This window comes from Phyllobates terribilis, unplaced genomic scaffold, assembly GCF_046119375.1.
Source record: "Phyllobates terribilis strain yellow unplaced genomic scaffold, ASM4611937v1 Scaffold_11__3_contigs__length_659146591, whole genome shotgun sequence".
NCBI lineage: Eukaryota > Metazoa > Chordata > Amphibia > Anura > Dendrobatidae > Phyllobates > Phyllobates terribilis.
The window spans coordinates 457,227,760-457,247,404 of record NW_027362771.1 but is presented as its reverse complement, the minus strand read 5'-3'; the positions used below and the strand labels follow the sequence as shown (position 1 = coordinate 457,247,404).

General features: G+C 46.0%; 1 protein-coding gene across 2 annotated transcripts in view; it reads right to left on the bottom strand.

The window, feature by feature from the left end:
- ST8SIA2 (ST8 alpha-N-acetyl-neuraminide alpha-2,8-sialyltransferase 2) overlaps window positions 1-19,645 on the bottom strand; it is a 532,431-nt gene that overhangs the window by 371,169 nt on the left and 141,617 nt on the right. The gene's annotated exons all lie outside the window — the stretch shown is intronic.

Sequence of the window (19,645 nt, the reverse complement as noted above, 5' to 3'; positions counted from 1 at the left end):
CCACCTCTTTACCCGCAACAGCCAGCGTGATTGGCAGGTCATCATTTTCTTTGGAGGTGGTAACACCAGCTGGTCTTGAGCGCTGTCCGACATCGATAGCACCACCTTTGGATCAAGGCAACCTAACATGTCCGCCTGCATCTTCCTCACAGACCGGCAGTTTGCCGGGGACACCCTTATCAACCCCGTCTAAGCACAATAGCCAGCCCTCGGTCCCTCAGATGTGGACAAGTAAAAGACCATTTCCTCCTAGCCATGAGAAAGCTAAGAGGTTGAATTTCACCATCTGCAAGCTCTTGGCTACAGAAATGCTGCCTTTCCGCCTGGTGGACACAGAGGATTTTCGAGACCTTATGTCCGTCGCAGTGCCCCAGTACCAGATGCCCAGTCGGCACTACTTCTCAAAGAAAGGTGTGCCTGCGCTCCACCAGCATGTCGCACACAACATCACCGCTTCTTTGAGAAACTCTGTGTGTGACAGGGTGCATTTCACCACAGACACTTGGACGAGAAGGCATGGACAGGGGCGTTACATGTCGCTGACTGGGCACTGGGTAACTATGGTGACAGCAGGACAAGGGGCTGCTGTCCAAGTCTTGCCGTCCCCACGAGTTGTGCGTCAATCCTCTTTATGTCATTTTTCCTCCACTGCTTCTGCCTCCTCAACCTCCTCTCGGTCTTCCACCTGCACCCAAAGCCTGTCTGGTCATGCCACAAGCTTTCTAACTGCGCAGAAGGGATCCTGCACACCTCCTTACTATGCTGGCAGTAGGGCTCAACGTCATCAGGCGGTTTTTACATTGAAATGTCTGGGAAATGTGAGTCACACAGCTGAGGAGTTGTGGTCAGCTCTGGAGAACCAATTTCATGAATGGTTGTCTCCACTGAACCTGAAACCAGGGAAGGCCGTGTGCGACAATGCTGCAAACCTGGGTGCGGCCCTTCGCCGGGGCAATGTCACACACGTGCCTTGTATGGCTCACGTGTTGAACCTGGTTGTCCAGCAATTTTTAGCCCACTATCCCAGACTAGATGGCCTTCTGCAGAGGGCACGGTCGCTGTGTGCTCACTTCCGCCATTCGCATCCCGCAGCTCAGCGACTTACATCTCTACAGAAGTCGTTGGGCCTGCCACTTCACCGGCTAAAATGCGATGTGCCTACCCGGTGGAATTCAACTCTGCACATGTTGCAGCGACTGTGGCAGCACCGACAAGCCCTGGTGCAATACGTTCTGACGTATAGCCTGGGCCAACGAGATTCAGAGGTGGGGCAAATCACGCTGGAGGAGTGGTCTCAGATCAGGGACCTATGCACCCTTCTGCACAGTTTTGAAATGGCGACGAAGATGTTTAGTGCTGACGATGCCATTATCAGCATGACTATTCCGGTGATTTACATGCTGGAGCACATGTTAAACAGAATTCGGAGTCAGGTGGTGGCACAAGAGGAGGTGGAGGAAGTAGAGGAGGAGGAGTTGTATGCGGAAGGGCTAACATCTGCAAGGTCCAGACGGTCGGCAGCACCAGGGCGGCAGGCATGTGAGGGTGGGGGAGATGATTTTAAAAGGGCGCATGGTAGCAGCCAAACTAGTGAGGAAGGTGCAGGAGCCCAGGAAGAAGTGGAGGACGAACTGATGGAAGACTCATCAGATGAGGGAGACCTTGATCACATTTCTGTTGTGCGAGGTTGGGGGGAGATGACAGAGGAAGGAAGCATGATTGTTACCTCGCCACCAACACAACAGGGACTTGGTGCTCCTGGATGCGCAACACACATGAGTGCCTTCTTGCTGCACTACCTGCAACATGACCCTCGAATTGTGAGAATTAGAAATAATCCTGACTACTGGGTTGCCACACTGTTAGATCCCCGGTACAAAAGTAAATTTGCAGAAATTATTCCTGCCATAGAAAGGGATGCACGCATGCAGGAGTATCAGCAGAGACTGTTGCAGAATCTTACATGTGCTTTTCCACAAAATACCAGTGGTGCACGTAGTGAATCTCACAGTTCCAACTTGCCAACCGTGGTCTGTATGGAATTGTTCAATAAAGGGCCCAAAATTAAGATAACATAGATGGGAGAGGTCTCTATGAATAGGAATTCCTAAGTATTTGATACCCTGTGAGGGCCAGGCAAAGGGAAAGTTGGACTGGATGGAATCCTATATGGATTTAGGGAGGGAGACATTGAGGGCCTCAGACTTCGCTGCATTGATTTTAAAATTTTACCATGTAACAGAGTGATCAATTTCAGCCATAACAGCAGGGATGGATATATGTGATTGTGTGATATATACTAGGACATCATCAGCAAATAGAGAGCACTTGTACTCGGTGCCTCCCACCTCAATCCACCTAATATTGGGGTTATGGCGAATTGATGAGAGCAGGTGCTCCGTCACTAGGATGTATAAGAGAGGGGACAGAGGACATCCCTGCCTTGTCCCATTGGTGATTGTGAAAGGTGAGGAAAATGTTCTGACGCACCCCCTGGGCCTTGGGACACCCGGAGCCGGACCCTTTTTGGTGGATGCTGGTGGTTGTAGTCTTCGTGGCGGCGATCCGGTTCCGTGGCTCAGGGCGGTCAAACCAGTGGCGGAACTATTTATGTGGTTTTGATGTTTAAATGTCCGACTACGCCACCCGTGGATTGCGGTCAGAGTGAACCGCCGCTACAGGGCAAACCGCTAAGGCTGGTGTTGTGGGTGCAGCAGAGCGTAGCATAACTCCCCACGGGAGGAGTATAGCCTCAGGGCAGTGTATGCGGAGGATGGGGGTGATGGTGCAGGGCAGCAGCAGTAACGACACGGAGTCAGTGATGCAGTTCAGGGCCTTTACTCACAGTTCTTATTATCCAGACCACGTCTGCAGGTAACGGCTGCCCACGTCGTACTGTGCTCACCAGGTGAGGGGCTCAGACAACTCCCAGATAACTTTGGAGCGCTTCACAGGACCCCCTTTGTGTGTCCTTTGTCTGGCCTTTCTTACCAACACTTCTGTCCGGCTGCCTCGGGCCTCCTCTTGGTAAACTTGGCGCCAGTTTCCCTGACCCTATGTGGTGCCTTCCTAGCGGGTGGAGCAAGGGGCTGCGCCACATAAAATGTCAGAGCCTCCGGTTTCTAGCTGAGGGTCGTTTCCTGCCTCCACTAGTTCGGGGACCGGTCTCCCCCTTTGGCCTGACCCCTCCACGCAGGTGGATTCGGGCGTGCGGTGGCGACTCGCCCGTCCGCACCCCTGGGATCCCTTCATTCCTCGTTCCTGGAGCCTTCTCCGCTCCTCTTCCTTCCTTCTCCCTCTTGCAGGCCTGGGCCTCTGTTACTAGGCCCGCCTCCGGAGCAGAGCTCATGCAGAGCCCCTGCTCCCTGCCACTTCTGCTCAGACTTCTCTGCACTGAACTAAGATGGTGCCCACCTTTTATACTCCCTTCTCAATGCACCCAGGAACTGCTTCCTCCCTGCTCCTGCACTGCAGGGTTCCCCTTCCTCAGTGTTCCCTCCCCCCACTCCAGCCAGGGACAGGGACTGTCGTGCCCATCTCAGGGGCATATTGGTCGCCCTGCCCCACGGCAATGTGGTGTAATGCATGCAGGTGTCGGGTCCTGATCCACACTCCATCCTTATCTGAGAGTGAGATATCACACCTCTGGGTGAGGTGCAATACGTCTGTAGCAACCGAGCCCTCGGTGCTACAGTTCCATTTATCTTCAGCCTAGGTGACGTATTGTGATACAGGGCCGTGATTTTGGCTATAAAAGGGTCCCCTAGACCCCTACCCCAAGCTTTTTAAGAGAATCATATATGGCGTGCCAGGAGACTCTATGGAATGCTTTCTCAGCATCCAACGAGAGTATCTACTTACAAATTTTTAACTGCATCTAGCCCATGAAATACTTTGTGCCTAGTAGCAGTGTCTGCTAGTCAGCGGATTATCCCGGCTGTTAAGCAAGCTACACCACCTGTAGTTTGGACACTTAATTTTTTCAAAGGAAATGCTTCGGGACCACGGGATACTTAGTGAAGAGCATCAGGAGGCACCCCAAGGCATAGGGGCTGGGACTGGCACTAGGATGCCTTGCGGTGGACAGCCGAGCTCGATCCTTATAAAAGCTTTTTAACTGCAGCAGCTTTAGTGGACGCTACTGGAGCTGGAATTACGCGGCTGCTGGCATGAGACTTGCCCTCCAATAGATCCTTGTAAATGGATTTAAAGTGTATTCATTCAAATTAGAGGGACAATTTAAATTAAAAAGCTTAGAGCTGCCTCCACCACAGGGGGGCTCTCTCGACCCACCAGCGGACAGGCACCAGTATTGGGAGAGGGGGGCTAGCCGTCAGGGTTCACCGCGGCTCTGGCACAAACCCGGCGACACGGAGGTGGCACGGGCAGGAGCGGACTGGCCGTCTCGGCTTCTCACTTTTTGGATTTTAGAAGGGCATGACATGCCTATATCTGTGTCTCCCCCTCCTTTTACTCCTCCACCTCTTTTCTTTTCGCATGACTATATGTACTTGTCACTTTTCCATGTGTTAGTTGTGTCTTCTGAGCAGTTTGTCAGCTTTTGGACACCTTTGAAGGTGTTTTCTATGTGTTTCTATGTGTTTTTGTTTGCCTGCCATTGGTTTTAACGGTGTTCGAAGGTGTTCGACGAACAGTTCGACGAACAGTTCGGCGAACACACGGGTGTTCGACGAACCGAACCGAACTCGAACACTACGGGGGTGGCTCAACACTAATACTGACCTCCATCAGGTTGCAAATTGAATATAATTTTTATCTGCATCTAGCTCTGAAAATATATTTGGCCTTCTAGCAGTGTGTGGGACTTTCTCTATTAGTGCATCTATACTGACCTCCATCAGGTTGCAAATTAAAAATAATTTTTATCTGCATCTACCTCTGAAAAAATATTTGGGCTTCTAGCTGTGTGTGGGACTTGTTCTATTACTCCATCTATACTGACCTCCATCAGGTTGCAAACTGAATATATTTTTTTCTGCATCTACCTCTGAAAAAATATTGAGCTTCTAGCTGTGTGTGGGACTTGTTGTATTAGTCCATCTATACTGACCTCCATCAGGTTGCAAATGAAAAATAATTTTTATCTGCATCTACAGTACCTCTGAAAAAATATTTGGGCTTCTAGGTGTGTGTTTGACTTGTTCTATTAGTCCATCTATACTGACCTCCATCAGGTTGCAAATTGAATATAATTTTTATCTGCATCTAGCTCTGAAAAAATAATTGGCCTTCTAGCAGTGTGTGGGACTTTCTCTATTAGTCCATCTATACTGACCTCCATCAGGTTGCAAATTAAAAATAATTTTTATCTGCATCTAGCTCTGAAAAAATATTTGGCCTTCTAGCAGTGTGTGGGTTTTTCTCTATTAGTCCATCTATACTGACCTCCATCAGGTTGCAAATTAAAAATAATTTTTATCTGCATCTACCTCTGAAAAAATATTTGGCCTTCTAGCTGTGTGTGGGACTTGTTCTATTAATCCATCTATACAGACCTCCATCAGGTTGCAAACTGAATATAATTTTTTTCTGCATCTAGCTCTGAAAAAATATTTGGCCTTCTAGCAGTGTGTGGGACTTGTTCTATTAGTCCACCTATACTGACCTCCATCAGGTTGCAAATTCAAAATAATTTTTTGTCTGCATCTAGCTCTGAAAAAATATTTGGCCTTCTAGCAGTGTGTGGGACTTTCTCTATTAGTCCATCTATACTGACCTCCATCAGTTTGCAAACTGAATATATTTTTTTTCTGCATCTACCTCTGAAAAAATATTGGGCTTGTAGCTGTGTGTGGGACTTGTTCTATTAATCCATCTATACAGACCTCCATCAGGTTGCAAACTGAATAAAAAATTTTTCTGCATCTACCTCTGAAAAAATATTTGGGCTTCTAGCTGTGTGTGGGACTTGTTCTATTAGTTCATCTATACTGACCTCCATCAGGTTGCAAATTGAATATAATTTTTTTCTGCATCTAACCCAGCCAATAGTTTTGGCCTAATACCACAGTTTGGCCACTCAGCTCTGCTCGGTTCCCATCCATTGTTTTTTTGTGCAAACAACTCCAGAGTTGTGAATTAGTTAACCACCAAAATGAGTGGAAATAGGCCTGCTGCTGGTGGAAAGGGGAATAGGCGTGTTGGGAAGGGGAAAAAAGGTTGTGTCCGTGGGATAGGTGTTAAAGCAACAGTAACATCTGCAGAAGAAAGACCATCTTCCAGCCAAACTAAAATGTCTATTTCTTTTAGCGGACAATGTGATAAGATCCCTTTCTTACGGCCACGCCAATCGCTACAAATTCCAGATGAGGCACAAAAACAGCAGGTGCTTCAATGGATATCAAGTGCTCCTTTAAGTGGGCTCTCCTCCACATCAACTTCAACATCACAAATACTCCAGTCCTCAAAGGTGTCACCCCAATCGCACTTGCTTCCTCACAGCTCCCAAATCTCCAGCTGCCCGTCTGAGTATGAGGTAGAACAGATGGTTGAGTCTGCAGAGCTGTTACTCATACTATAGCCTGGGAATCAGAGGTCGACTCCAGCGCTTCTGTGAATCCAGATGAGGAAATGATCTGCACTGATGCCCAGAATCTTTATGAGTCGGATCCAGGACCAGACGCAGAAGGTTCTGACCATAATGTAGACCCTCATTCCCAAACTGTAACTCCTGTTGGTGGAGACAATGAGGAAGACGATGATAAGACTCAAATACCTGATTGGAGTGACAACTTTAGTTTTTTGTCAGGGCAGGAACAGGTTGGCTCTGAGGACGACGGGTGTGATAACGCACAGGGTGATGATGATGAGGTTGAAGATCCCACTTACTGTCAACCCACAGTCAGCCAAGAGATGAGGTCAGCAGAGGAGGTGGAGGAAGATGCTAGTGACGACGAGGTCAGGTTGCGCCTTCCTGGACAGAGACGTAGTACTGGAAGCACGTCAACAACTGCATCCTCAAACACAACTCTGCCTCTCACCACAAGTCGTGGTGGCTCTTCAGGTCGCATGGGTGCTAAGCCTTGCATAGCCTGGGCATTTTTTCAGATCGATAAAGATGACCCAACTCGTGTTATCTGCAAAAGCTAAGTAGAGGCCAAAAAATACATAGTTTGAGTACTTCATGCATGAACCGGCACATGGACATGAAGCATAAGTTGCAGTGGGAAGCTCAGTGTGCTACAATGCGGCCTAGCCGGCCGGGCCAACCACTGTCTGCCATATCTTGTGCATCCGCGGCCTCTTCATCCTCTGTGACTGGGGGGACAGCAGTCACACCTGTTTTGGGGCGCAGACCTGCCACCTCTTTACCCGCAACAGCCAGCGTGATTGGCAGGTCATCATTTTCTTTGTAGGTGGTAACACCAGCTGGTGTTGAGCGCTGTCCGACATCGATAGCACCACCTTTGGATCAAGGCAACCTAACATGTCCGCCTGCATCTTCCTCACAGACCGGCAGTTTGCCGGGGACACCCTTATCAATCCCGTCTAAGCACAATAGCCAGCCCTCGGTCCCTCAGATGAGGACAAGTACAATACCATTTCCTCCCAGCCATGAGAAAGCTAAGAGGTTGAATTTCACCATCTGCAAGCTCTTGGCTACAGAAATGCTGCCTTTCCGCCTGGTGGACACAGAGGATTTTCGAGACCTTATGTCCGTCGCAGTGCCCCAGTACCAGATGCCCAGTCGGCACTACTTCTCAAAGAAAGGTGTGCCTGCGCTCCACCAGCATGTCGCACACAACATCACCGCTTCTTTGAGAAACTCTGTGTGTGACAGGGTGCATTTCACCACAGACACTTGGACGAGTAGGCATGGACAGGGGTGTTACATGTCGCTGACTGGGCACTGGGTAACTATGGTGACAGCAGGACAAGGGGCTGCTGTCCAAGTCTTGCCATCCCCACGAGTTGTGCGTAAATCCTCTTTATGTCAAAGTTCCTCCACTGCTTCTGCCTCCTCAACCTCCTCTCAGTCTTCCACCTGCACCCAAAGCCTGTCTCGTCATGCCACAAGCTTTCTAACTGCGCAGAAGGGATCCTGCACACCTCCTTACTATGCTGGCAGTAGGGCTCAACGTCATCAGGCGGTTTTTACATTGAAATGTCTGGGAAATGTGAGTCACACAGCTGAGGAGTTGTGGTCAGCTCTGGAGAACCAATTTCATGAATGGTTGTCTCCACTGGACCTGAAACCAGGGAAGGCCGTGTGCGACAATGCTGCAAACTTGGGTGCGGCCCTTCGCCGGGGCAATGTCACACACGTGCCTTGCATGGCTCACGTGTTGAACCTGGTTGTCCAGCAATTTTTAGCCCACTATCCCAGACTAGATGGCCTTCTGCAGAGGGCACGGTCGCTGTGTGCTCACTTCCGCCGTTCGCATCCCGCAGCTCAGCGACTTAAATCTCTACAGAAGTCGTTGGGCCTGCCACTTCACCGGCTAAAATGCGATGTGCCTACCCGGTGGAATTCAACTCTGCACATGTTGCAGCGACTGTGGCAGCACCGACAAGCCCTGGTGCAATACGTTCTGACGTATAGCCTGGGCCAACGAGATCCAGAGGTGGGGCAAATCACGCTGGAGGAGTGGTCTCAGATCAGGGACCTATGCACCCTTCTGCACAGTTTTGAAATGGCGACGAAGATGTTTAGTGCTGATGATGCCATTAACAGCATGACTATTCCGGTGATTTACATGCTGGAGCACATGTTAAACAGAATTCGGAGTCAGGTGGTGGCACAAGAGGAGGTGGAGGAAGTAGAGGAGGAGGAGTTGTATGCGGAAGGGATAACATCTGCAAGGTCCAGACGGTCGGCAGCACCAAGGCGGCAGGCATGTGAGGGTGGGGGAGATGGTTTTACCAGGGCACATGGAAGCAGCCAAACTAGTGAGGAAGGTGCAGGAGCCCAGGAAGAAGTGGAGGACGAACTGATGGAAGACTCATCAGATGAGGGAGACCTTGATCACATTTCTGTTGTGCGAGGTTGGGTGGAGAGGACAGAGGAAGGAAGCATGATTGTTACCTCGCCACCAACACAACAGGGACTTGGTGCTCCTGGATGTGCAACACACATGAGTGCCTTCTTGCTGCACTACCTGCAACATGACCCTCGAATTCTGAGAATTAGAAATAATCATGACTACTTGGTTGCCACACTGTTAGATCCCCGGTACAAAAGTAAATTTGCAGAAATTATTCCTGCCATAGAAAGGGATGCACGCATGCAGGAGTATCAGCAGAGACTGTTGCAGAATCTTACATGTGCTTTTCCACAAAATACCAGTGGTGCACGGAGTGAATCTCACAGTTCCAACTTGCCAACCGTGGGACCGTCAAGTGTTCAGCACTCAAACCGTAACAGAACCACAGTATCTGCTGGTAACATCAATTTTGCGGAATCATTTCACCACTTTTTTAGCCCATCCTTTGCAAGGCCACAGGAGACAAGAAGTCTGACACATAGTCAACGCCTAGAGACGATGGTACAGGAGTATCTCCAAGTAAACATTGAAGCCATGACTGTGTCACTGGACCCTTGCTCTTTTTGGGCTTCCAATCTGGATAAATGGCCGGAGCTAGCCACTTACGCCTTGGAGATCTTGTCATGCCCCGCAGCCAGCGTTCTGTCTGAACGTGTGTTCAGCGCTGCTGGTGGTGTGCTGACAGATAAGCGCACGCGGCTCTCCACTGATAATGTAGACAGACTCACGTTCATAAAGATGAACAAATCATGGATCCGAAACGACTTTTCTACCCCTGTGTCATCATGGGGAGAGTAAAAGCTTGATGATTGGTTAAAATCACCCTACCAACCGTTTTAAGCTTTCAAATTACTAATCATGTTTATCTGGAAAATAATTTGGGCTTTGTAGCAGTGTGCAGCACTGATTCTATTAGGCCATCTATAATAAGCTCCACCAGATTTAAAATTACTAATCATGTTTATCTGTATCTTGACTGGAAAAAAATTTGGGCTTTGTAGCAGTGTGCAGCACTGATCCTATTAGGCCATCTATACTAAAGCTTCACCAGATTTAAAATTAATAATAATTTTTAGCTGCATCTAGCCCGGAAAATAATTTTGGGGCTCCGAGATGCGCAAGACACATAAGTGCCTTCTTGCTGCACTACCTGCAGCATGACCCTCATATTGTCAGAATTCGAAGTAATCATGACTACTGGGTTGCCACACTCTTAGATCCCCCAAACTTTTCGATCAACCTTTTCATTTTAATAAAGACCAAAAAAATGGTCATTTTTGAAATTATAAGCATTAGCAGGTTGTTAGAAACTGAAATCAAACAGTTTTCAACTCAAAACTTTATTCTAGGTGATGTTACATTTTCACATAGGACCCCTTGTTCGAAAGGAGCTTCTGAACTCTCTCGTCCATTGAATTTGTCAGGTTTTGGATGGTTTCTGCTTCAATTGTTTTGCATGAGGACAGAATACCCTCCCAGAGCTGTTGCTTAGATGTGAACTGCCTCCCGCCATCATAGACACTCCTTTTAATGATGCTCCAAAGGTTCTGAATGGGGTAGAGGTCAGGGGAGCATGGGGGTCACACCATTAGTTTGTCCCCTTTTATGCCCATATCAGCCAGAGATGCAGATATTTTATGTGCAGCATGAGATGGTGCATTATCATGCAAAAAAATGATCTTGCTGTGAAATACACGGTTCTTCTTCTTGAACCATGGCAGGAAGTGCTGTTTGAGAAAATCCACATACATTATGGAGTTCATCTTTAGCGCCTTCAGGGATCCTAAAGGGGCCGACAATCTCTCTCCCCATGATTCCAGCCCAAAACATTACTCCACCTCCTCCTTGTTGGCGCTGTAGCCGTGTTTGCATGGGGTGTCCATCAACCAGCCATCCTCCACTCCATCCATCTGGACCATCGAGCGCTGCACGGCACTCATCCGTGAACAAAACAGTTTTGAAATCAGTCTTCATGTAATGTTTGGCCCACTGGAGCCGTTTCTGCTTGTGTGAAGTGGATAGAGGAGGTCGACAGGATGGCGTATGCACAGCTGCAAACCTCTGAAGGACCCTGCATCTTGTTGTTCGGGGGACGTTGGAGGCACCAGCAGCTTCAAAAACTTGTCTGCTGCTATGACAAGGCTTTTTTGCCGCTGCTCTTTCAACCTGACGTAATTGCCTGTAGGAAAGAGTCCTCAATTTTCCCTTATCAGCACGCACACGTGTGTACTGTGAATCAGCTACATACTTCTTGATTGCCAAGACACTTCATCCTGATCATCGCACAATGTTGATTGTAGTCATGCCTTGACCTAAACACTCCACAATTTGTTGCTTCTCAGCAGCCGACACATCCTTTTTCTTTCCCATTTTGGCAGAAAATGTAGGCTGCTTAATAATGTGAGACAGCCTTCTTAAGTAGTTTTGCCTTTCATTGGACACACCTGCCAAACTAATTAGCACTGGTGTCTGCAATTGCTTACAGTGATATAAAGAGCCCTGACACACATCACCATCAATGAGTTTAACTGACAAACAAACAAATTCTTCCCTTATCACTCCTAAACACTTTGTGCATAATAATTTGGAACACAGTGTACATGTGCTTTTCCACAAAACACCAGTGGTTCACGTAGTGAATCTAACAGTTCTAACTTGCCAACCGTGGTCTGTATGGAGTTGTTCAATAAAGGGCCCAAAATTAAGATAACATAGATGGGAGAGGTCTCTATGAATAGGAATTCCTAAGTATTTGATACCCTGTGAGGGCCAGGCAAAGGGAAAGTTGGACTGGATGGAATCCTATATGGATTTGGGGAGGGAGACATCGAGGGCCTCAGACTTCGCTGCATTGATTTTAAAATTTGACCATGTAACAAAGTGATCTATTTCAGCCATAACAGCATGGATGGATATATGTGATTGAGTGATATATACTAGGACATCATCAGCAAATAGAGAGCACTTGTACTCGGTGCCTCCCACCTCAATCCACCTAATATTGGGGTTATGGCGAATTGATGAGAGCAGGTGCTCCGTCACTAGGATGTATAAGAGAGGGGACAGAGAACATCCCTGCCTTGTCCCATTGGTGATTGTGAAAGGTGATGAAAAGGTTCTGACGCGCCCCCTGGGCCTTGGGACACCCGGAGCCGGACCCTTTTTGGTGGATGCTGGTGGTTGTAGTCTCCGTGGCGGCGACCCAGTTCCATGGCTCAGGGCGGTCAAACCAGTGGCGGAACTATTTATGTGGTTTTGATGTTTAAATGTCCGACTACGCCACCCGTGGATTGCGGTCAGAGTGAACCGCCGCTCCAAGGCAGACCGCTGAGGCTGGTGTTGTGGGTGCAGCAGAGCGTAGCATAACTCCCCACGGGAGGAGTATAGCCTCAGGGCAGTGTATGCGGAGGATGGGGGTGATGGTGCAGGGCAGCAGCAGTAACGACACGGAGTCAGTGATGCAGTCCAGGGCCTTTACTCACAGTTCTTATTATCCAGACCACGTCTGCAGGTAACGGCTGCCCACGTCGTACTGTGCTCACCAGGTGAGGGGCTCAGACAACTCCCAGATAACTTTGGAGCGCTTCACAGGACCCCCTTTGTGTGTCCTTTGTCTGGCCTTTCTTACCAACCCTTCTGTCCGGCTGCCTCGGGCCTCCTCTTGGTAAACTTGGTGCCAGTTTCCCTGACCCTATGTGGTGCCTTCCTAGCAGGTGTAGCGAGGGGCTGCGCCACATAAAATGTCACAGCCTCCTGTTTCTAGCTGAGGGTCGTTTCCTGCCTCCACTAGTTTCGGGGACCGGTCTCCCCCTTTGGCCTGACCCCTCCACGCAGGTGGATTCGGGCGTGCGGTGGCGACTCGCCCGTCCGCACCCCTGGGATCCCTTCGTTCCTCGTTCCTGGAGCCTTCTCCGCTCCTCTTCCTTCCTTCTCCCTCTTCCAGGCCTGGGCCTCTGTTACTAGGCCTGCCTCCGGAGCAGAGCTCATGCAGAGCCCCTGCTCCCTGCCACTTCTGCTCAGACTTCTCTGCACTGAACTAAGATGGTGCCCACCTTTTATACTCCCTTCTCAATGCACCCAGGAAATGCTTCCTCCCTGCTCCTGCACTACAGGGTTCCCCTTCCTCAGTGTTCCCTCCCCCCACTCCAGCCAGTGACAGGGACTGTCGTGCCCATCTCAGGGGCATATTGGTCGCCCTGCCCCACAGCAATGTGGTGTAATGCAAGCAGGTGTCGGGTCCTGATCCACACTACATCCTTACCTGAGAGTGAGATATCACACCTCTGGGTGAGGTGCAATACCTCTGTAGCAACCGAGCCCTCAGGGTGCTACAGTTCCATTTATCTTCAGCCTAGGTGACGTATTGCGATACAGGGCCGTGATTTTGGCTATAAAAGGGTCCCCTAGACCCCTACCCCAAGCTTTTTAAGAGAATCATATATGGCGTGCCAGGAGACTCTATGGAATGCTTTCTCAGCATCCAACGAGAGTATCTAATTACAAATTTTTAACTGCATCTAGCCCAGGAAATACTTTGTGCCTAGTAGCAGTGTCTGCTAGTCAGCGGATTATCCCGGCTGTTAAGCAAGCTACACCACCTGTAGTTTGGACACTTAATTTTTTCAAAGGAAATGCTTCGGGACCACGGGATACTCAGTGAAGATCATCAGGAGGCACCCCAAGGCATAGGGGCTGGGACTGGCAGTAGGATGCCTTGCGGTGGACAGCCGAGCTCGATCCTTATAAAAGCTTTTTAACTGCAGCAGCTTTAGTGGACGCTACTGGAGCTGGAATTACGCGGCTGCTGGCATGAGACTTGCCCTCCAATAGATCCTTGTAAATGGATTTAAAGTGTATTCATTCAAATTAGAGAGACAATTTAAATTAAAAAGCTTAGAGCTGCCTCCACCACAGGGGGGCTCGCTCGACCCACCAGCGGACAGGCACCAGTATTGGGAGAGGGGGGGTGGCCGTCAGGGTTCACCGCGGCTCTGACACAAACCCGGCGACGCGGAGGTGGCACGGGCAGGAGCGGACTGAACTTGTCGGCTTCTCACTTTTTGGATTTTAGAAGGGCATGACATGCCTATATCTGTGTCTCCCCCTCCTTTTACTCCTCCACCTCTTTTCTTTTCGCATGACTATATGTACTTGTCACTTTTCCATGTGTTAGTTGTGCCTTCTGAGCAGTTTGTCAGCTTTTGGACACCTTTGAAGGTGTTTTCTATGTGTTTCTATGTGTTTTTGTTTGCCTGCCATTGGTTTTAACGGTGTTCGAAGGTGTTCGACGAACAGTTCGACGAACAGTTCGGCGAACACACGGGTGTTCGACGAACCGAAACAAACTCGAACACTACGGGGGTGGCTCAACACTAATCATGAGAACTACAAAAGTGTTATTTCTCTCTTCAAGCAGTAAATGCATTTGAATTCACAGAAGGGGAAGGACCGAGAACAAAAAATGTATTCAGCAATAAGTATGTTTTCAACATGGTAAAAATTGCAAATTCCAGACATGCAAAGAGCTGAGACATAATATTGATAATAGCAGCTAGAACCAGAAATAATAGTTGTCATGCATGTATTGTACAGCTGGCAAGATCTGAGGCAGAAATCATCATTCTGGTACAGGATCTATTTGCATGGAGAATATAGCCTAATGTGCATTTAGTAGGTAACGCACAAGACAATACCCAAAACAGAAACTGTATTACGTATTTAAGTCAATATTATACTTATAACCTTTGCCCAATGAAGGACACAATTATTCTAGCAAGATCTAGTCCAATAGAGGGCCTAAAAATAATGCAAAAAATGTTTAAAAAAAATATTAAAGATATAAAAACTATAATTTTACACCATCCCCTTTCTCAATTAGAAAATAAAGAGAGGTAAAAAAATAACATTTGTCATTGTTTTGTCCTTAAAATTGCAATGTATCAAAATCTACAATTAATTTATCCTTATGTTAAAAGTCCCCCCAAAAAAATGAATAAACCACCACCACAATTGAATTTTTTTGATGGCCAACCTTCAACCAAAAAATGCAATAAAAATCAATCAAAACATCGTATGCACTTCTAAGTGGAGTCTATACAGACTGCAGTTTGGCATGGAAAAAACACGTGCTCACACAGCTCCATCAATGGAAAATAAAAACGTTACCAGTATCAGGTATGGTAACACAAATCAAATATATATATATTTTCAGAGTTCAGAGTTTATTTGAATTGCGTAAATATTAGTGATGAGCGTGCGTGCTTGTTTAATCCTTTTTCCGAGCATGCTCGGGTGCTTACCGAGTATTTTCGGCATGCTCGTATATTAAGTTCGAGTCCCTGCATCTGCATGATTTATGACTGTTAGTCAGCCTCAACACATGCAGAGCTTGCCTGTTTCTTGGGAATCCTCATGTGTTGATGCTGACTAACAGTCATAAATCATGCACACGCAGGAACTCGAACTTAATATACGAGCATGCCGAAGATACTCTGTAAGTACCCGAGCATGCTCGGCGAAAGGGTTAAACAAGCACGCTGGCTCATTACCAGTACATATCAACAAAATCCTTATAAAATTAACTGTTTCATTACATTTGATTTTTTTTCCCTGTTTTCAGTATAGTATATGGTAAAATGAATGGTGTCATTCAAAGCTACAATCTCTCATATGGCTATGTTGACGGAAAAAGTAATAAAAGTAATCTTTCCCTGAAGAAGATGAGAAAAACGAGTGAAAAAATTAACAGTTGCTGAGAAAAAAAGAGTTTAAAATAATTTATCACAGGTGAAGCTTAGAGGTCAAAGAGGCAATTCTGTTTGTGGTAAACTGATGCAGATAATTCCAATTTCTGGGTCAAAACCAGTGTTACCCAACCCCGGTCCTCAAGAGCCACAAATAGGTCAGGTTTTCAGGATTTCTTTAGTATTGCCCAGGTGATGGAATTATTTCCTGTGCAATGCTAAGGAAATCCTGAAAACATGGCCTGTTGGTGGCTCTTGAGGACTGGAGTTGGGGAACACTGGTTGCAACCGCTGATGTAAAAATTAAATATCGAGTACCTAAAATCTACTTGGATTTCTCAAACTCAATGTATTAGCACCAACACTGCAGGTAAGCACAAGTTAAATTTGACATTATGGTGAATTTATTAAAAGTGTCATTTTAAAAGTTAGTTTTGCTTGTGGGTGTTTTGCCTTTATTTGTGTCCAATTTATTATTATATAACACAATTTTTAATACATTTGGTAAATCTTTACATACTCTTTATACAGCAGTTGGTCGTGTTTTTAGCCTACTCATCTACTAGCATGAGAATTACAATGTTTTTCAACTTTTTAAAAAGTCTCATAAATCTGGCTTAAAGGGAACCTGTCACATTTACATGTAGTCCGTTCTGTGGACAGTATGTTATAGAGAAGGAGAAGTTGAGCATAATAATATATACAGGTGCTTCTCAAAAAATTAGAATATCATTAAAAAGTTAATTTATTTCAGTTCTTCAATGCAAAAAGTAAAACTCATATATTACATAGAGTCATTACAAACAGAGTGATCTATTTCAAGTGTTTATTTCTGTTAATGTTGATGATTATGGCTTACAGCCAATGAAAACACAAAAGTCTTTATCTCAGTAAATAAGAATACTTTATAACAACAGCTTGAAAAATGATTTTAAAATCCGAAATGTTGGCCTACTGAAATGTATGTTCAGTAAATGCACTCAATACTTGGTCGGGGCTCCTTTTGCATCAATTACTGCATCAATGTGGTATGGCATGGAAGTGATCAGCCTATGGCACTGCTGAGGTGTTATGGAAGCCCAGGTTGCTTTGATAGCAGCCTTCAGCTTGTCTGCATTGTTGGGTCTGGTGTCTCTCATTTTCCTCTTAACAATACCCCATAGACTCTATGAGGTTAAGGTCAGATGAGTTTGCTGGTCAATCAAGCACAGTGATACTGTTGTTTTTAAACCAGGTATTGGTACTTTTGGCAGTGTGGACAGGTGCCAAGTCCAGCTGGAGAATGAAATTTCCATCTCCAAAAAGCTTGCCAGCAGAGGGAAGCATGAAGTGCTCTAAAATTTCCAAGTAGACGCTCCGCTGACTTTGGTCTTGATAAAACACAGTGGACCTACACCAGCAGATGACATGGCTCCCCAAACCATCACTGATTGTGGAAACTTCACACTAGACCTCAAGCAGCTTGGATTCTGTGCCTCTCCACTCTTCCTCCAGACTCTGGGACCTTGATTTCCAAATGGAATCCAAAATTTACTTTCATCTGAAAACAACACCTTGGACCACTGAGTAACAGTCCAGGTCTTTTTCTCCTTGGCCCAGGTAAGACACTTCTGGCGTTGTTTATTGGTCATGAGAGGTTTGACACAAGGAATGCGACACTTATAGCTCATGTCCTGGATACGTCTGCGTGTGGTGGCTCTTGAACCAATGACTCCAGCAGCAGTCCACTCCTTGTGAATCTTCCCCAAATTTTTGAATGGCCTTTTCTTAACAATCCTTTCAAGGCTGCGGTTATCCCGGTTGCTTATGCACCTTTTTCTACCACACTTTCTTCTTCCACTCAACTTTCCATTAATATGCTTGGATACAGGACTCTGTGAACAGCCAGCTTCTTTAGCAATGACCTTTTGTGGCTTACCCTTCTTGTGGAGTGTGTGAATGACTGCCTTCCGGAGCTCTGTCAAGTAAGCAGTCTTCCCATGATTGTGGAGCCTACTGAAACAGACTAAGGGACCTTTTTAAATGGTTCATAAGCCTTTGCAGGTGTTGTTTGTTAATTATTCTAATTTACTGAGATAATGAATTTTGTGTTTTCTTTGGCTGTAAGCCATAATCATCAACATTAACAGAAATAAACCCTTGAAATAGATCACTTTGTTTGTAATGACTCTATATAATATATGAGTTTCACTTTTTGTATTGAAGAACTGAAATAAATAAACTTTTTGATATTCTTATTTTGTGAAAAGCACATGTAGGTTTGTGTAAAAAGATTCAGTATAACTTGTACTTTATTCATTGAAATTCGCGCTGTTTATATGCATATGCTTCCATTGGGCATTCCTACTCAGGGATTGACAGCTATCTCTGCATGCACAGTAATACAGAAAAAACTGTCAACCACTGAATAGGACCGCCCACTGGACTCATATTATATGCATACAAACAGCAGGGATTTCAATGAATATAATACAAGTTTAACTGAAACTTTTCTTATAAAAAGTTATATCATTCTAATTAGTTCCACCTGCTCAATAACATCCTGCCGGCAGATCAGATACCATTTTCAAATGACAGGTTCTCCTTAAAGCTTATTTGCATAACAAAGTTCATTTTCTGACCCAATTTTTGCTCAGCAGCGAGAGTGGTGTAAAATATAAAAAAGGCAGATACTATTAAAATTATCAAATCTTTGATAAATTCTTTCTTATTTTCATAGCATTTTCCACTGATGACAACAAAGACTTCTTCCTTAAATTTATATTGTTAAAAACCAATGATGTTTAGCACCATAGTAATATTGGTTATTACTAGAGATCCCAAATAAGCACAAAAAGGACCTATGGGAGGTGCCCCAAAGTCCTGATTATAATCTCAAAGAGTAAATAGAAATGCAGCAAAAGAGATCATTTAAAACATAACGTTTACTAATATATTATTAAAAGTGACCACATACAATACAAAAACACTAAGTGTTCTGGACTAAACTTTAAAAACATACAAAAGTGAACAAATATGTGGTGGCAACCAGGCCATTTGTTTACCATGGCAATGTCTTGCCAGAATAGGTCATAGTGTACACATATATTTATAATTATTTATGACCTATTACATGAAATTTCTCTAATGTTGTAGCCTGGATGCTCATAAATGAATGGTTGTCCAGATTATATACACAGAAAAAATGGTTTTCACAGCAAGAAAAATAAAGGAACAGTCTCACCCATGCCGGACATATTTTTGTACAGTAGACTGTATTCTAGACCTTAGGACATCTGTCATACAGATGCCAGTATCAGAGGGAATCAGGCAGGAGACAGGAGGAAGCCCTATTATACCCTGTCAGGGTTACTCTGGCCCTCAAAAAAACTCAGACTCCTGCCCTTACAAGGGCAGCCCACAGCTAGCCCTCTCCATGATGATCCCTGTTATAAAGGTACATGCATCTCCCGACGAGTTTCTTCCTCAGGTTCCTCAGTGGAGTGATGGTGCACGATACAGAGATATCCACCCCAGTTACCCAGTAGTGGTACAAATGATCTAGCATACACATATCATATACACCATGTGTTCTTAAATACCTTTCTTTTCCAGATTCATTAATCTATACCCTCCTACAGTTGTATGCTATGCCAGGACCGGACTTTCCATGTGGAACGCATGCCTAGCGTTCACCATGTGCCCTGTGGACCGAATTTATCTGCTTCCGGGTTTCCCCCATTCACTTTCGGTATAAAGATCCAGGCATTTGGAATGCATACTCTCAGCTGCATGCTGGACCTCATGCGGTCACTTCCTGAACGTCACTATTCACTTCTTGTCTCCAGTGAACCCAAGCCACAACACAAGGATACAGCTTACACTGAGCCAGCACGTGACCAGACCAAAAACACGCCC